This window comes from Octopus sinensis, linkage group LG2 (genome assembly GCF_006345805.1).
Source record: "Octopus sinensis linkage group LG2, ASM634580v1, whole genome shotgun sequence".
NCBI lineage: Eukaryota > Metazoa > Mollusca > Cephalopoda > Octopoda > Octopodidae > Octopus > Octopus sinensis.
The window spans coordinates 140,839,668-140,842,720 of NC_042998.1; the positions used below are offsets into that span (position 1 = coordinate 140,839,668).

The 3,053-nt window shown below is 35.6% G+C and overlaps 1 protein-coding gene across 2 annotated transcripts in view; it reads right to left on the bottom strand.

Annotated features, from left to right (window-relative positions):
* Nucleotides 1–3,053, bottom strand: part of LOC115231219 (axin-1) — a 201,137-nt gene that overhangs the window by 130,229 nt on the left and 67,855 nt on the right. Inside the window, exon 1 of one of the 2 annotated variants that reach the window (XM_029801290.2) lies at nt 880–1,070. The exons of the other annotated variant lie outside the window; for it this stretch is intronic. The gene's annotated coding sequence lies outside the window, so the exon portion shown is untranslated. Of the gene's footprint in view, nt 1–879; nt 1,071–3,053 lie in introns of those variants that run through there. 2 annotated transcript variants of the gene reach the window in all.

The following is a 3,053-nucleotide window of genomic DNA, read 5'->3' on the forward strand; positions in this document are numbered from 1 at the left end:
ACAGGAAGACTGAAAGGGAAATCGGTGCATAACCTATCATATATGCGTGTGTGTATACATATATATGCATACGTTTGAGGTTTCACATACACACATGTGTAACTGCAGTATGATTTATAAACATGTGTGCAACGACGCTTTTGTACACACGTTCTTGCACATACCTTCATATACTACACGTGTATGCTATGCATATGTGTATGCCGTGTACACATGCACACATACACGGGATTTTTGAATGGGAGAATGAATGTGTATGCAGATGTTCCTTTGTAAAGGCGCAAGCAGAAAAAGTACAGACTCACACATAAATAGGATCTTGTATGTATGTACAGACTCACGCATAGACAGGATCTTGTATATATATATATACATACATATACACACACACATATATATATATATATATATAGCCACCGACCCACCGAAGATTGTATTTGTCCCTGTTCTGCTTCGATACCAAAATGTTTGTTCCCCATCGAATATTCTTTTCTTGTTCAATTTTTTTTTTTTATGTTTTGTTATACATACAGTTACTTTGAAAACAATTTAAATACAAGAAAATTTAGAAAACATCATTATATAAGAACGAGGTGTTTGAGACACGGAAAAGAGAGTGAAAGAAAGAGGAAAAGAAGGAGAAATAAGAGAAATAAAAGTAAAATAAAATAAACAAAACATATATAGCAAACAGAACACATATATATATCTCAATACAACTAATTAATAACATATAAATATATATTAAAGGGAAGAGAGATTCGCCATAGATCCTTATTTTTGTTTTTTCCTCTCTCTCATGTGTTGGTTTTTAAGGAATTTTTGTGGAGGGGGAGCTTTTTTTTTTTTTGTTTTCTCTCTCTCTCTCTAGCAACTTACATTTGAAACGGTGAATTTTGATAATCCAAGGCATTTTTGTTCGGCTATGTCACGGTAATAGCAACAACGACAACAGTAATAATAACAACAGCAACAGTAGCAGCAAGAATAAGGGAGACATTGATGCGATGATGTGCATGACATGGGGACTAACCACACGAGGCCGCCATAACTTTATGCAAATTTCAGCGGAAGAAGGCGAAGGAGGAGGAGCGAAGAGTGGGCAGAGACGAAGGAAGAGTGAAGAATACTAACGATATAAACACGAAAGGAAGGGGAGAGAGAGTAAAAGACTAATAGAGAGAGGGGAACCGCTTGCGTGAACATATGTATGTGTTCGTGTGTCTATGTATATATATTATATATATATATGTACAGATATAGATATATATATAAGTGTGCGTGTATGTATATATGCATGTTTATCTATGTATAGTTGCGTATCTATGTATACGTGTGTGTACCCATATATATACGTATCTATGTATGTGTGCGTTAATCAGCGCGCGCACACGCGGCTCTCTTCATCAGTTGAGTAGTGGAGCGGACCGGCAGCCTCAACTGCGCCAATACCACTGCTATCATACTGGATGCTATATTATTATAGTATATTGTATACTATACGGGGGTAACTGTTGTTGATATACGCATACAACACACTAATACTCATAATTAGTATATCGATAATATATACAGAAGCAAATTTCCTTATTCTTTCAATTAGATAATAAAAAGAAATTCTTAAACGAAAAAAAAAAAAATCCAACAAATTACAGTAGTAGCAGTAGTTTTTTTTTTTTCGGGAGTAGTATCCTGCGAGGTGTGTGTGTGTGACCACATTGAAATATATACTAAGTATACGGCAGCAAAAATGTATTTCTCTTTCTAATGAAGTATGAGCGGTTGTCGGATAGTCTGGGTGCTTGCTTCTGTGTAAGTATGTCTATAAAGGATGCTGCTTTTAGCGGTTTCGATTTCAGCTTGAAACTGTCTCACTTCACATACGTTGTTAATGATAGCTACTGCTGAAATTATATATATATATACCAACAACAGCCATACAATTTCTGCTTTCCTCAAAATATAAGGCAATGTGCTTCGTCGCAAACTCCATTATGAGGCAAGAAGAGAGCTACCAGTGTGCAGATACGGTTTCAATCCCTGCCTAAAAGCAATTTGATTTACAACATTGCTCGATGCTCCTAGGGAAACATGAACGTCACACAATCTTATTCAGAAAACACTGACTGTCCTCCCAGCTCGTGGCCTTGGGGTTAGGGTTTTTTTTTACAAAACGTCGTTATACGTAAAGAAGTTTTATGTGGGCCGTGTATGCAACCCGGTTACTATTATATATGAATTAGACCGCTAAAGCAGTTCGGGAAAAAACAAACAAACAGAAAACATGCACATCACAACATCCCATATTCACTTCGCTATAACTCTGAATTCCAGTGTATAACCAAAAAAAAAAAAGACGTCGATATAATTTCAGACAAAAAGAAAACTAATCTCCAGGGAACCGAGTTGACGCTCTGGTTTCGATTCTCGGAAGAAACCACTTCACTTCATTGCGACACTAAGACAACAATAATATCGCAACGTCCCCTCCCTGATGAAACATAGTATTAAAAATATACAAGTGTTTCTGCACGTGTGCTGTTGCACAATTCTTAGCAACAGCATGCACGATAGTGCAAGTAAGTGAAACAGTCGGCTTCTGTTACACACGACAAACATATTGGCCTAAATATTGAATTCACACTACACATTTATGTCCACATACACAAACATATAAACACACATTACATACATTATGTGTGTGAATATATATATATATATATATTATTAATATTATTATTACAATAAAATTTTATATCTTGGACATAGAGTTACCCACGATATATATAGCGAGGGAGAGGTTTTGTAGAAACTAACGTGAATAAGTTTGATATGTAGCATGCACGAAATTGGCTCGAGCCACTTTTGTAACTTCCTACAGATTAATAAATAAAAAAGGTATCAAATGCATTACATAAATGTGTGTGTGTGTTTTATATGTATATATAGTGTACACACACATTGACGTGTATGTCTGATGTATACACATTAAACTGCATTGTACCACCAGGGGAATGAGTTGCTCAAAAAGATAAACAGTAGTAGTAGTAGTA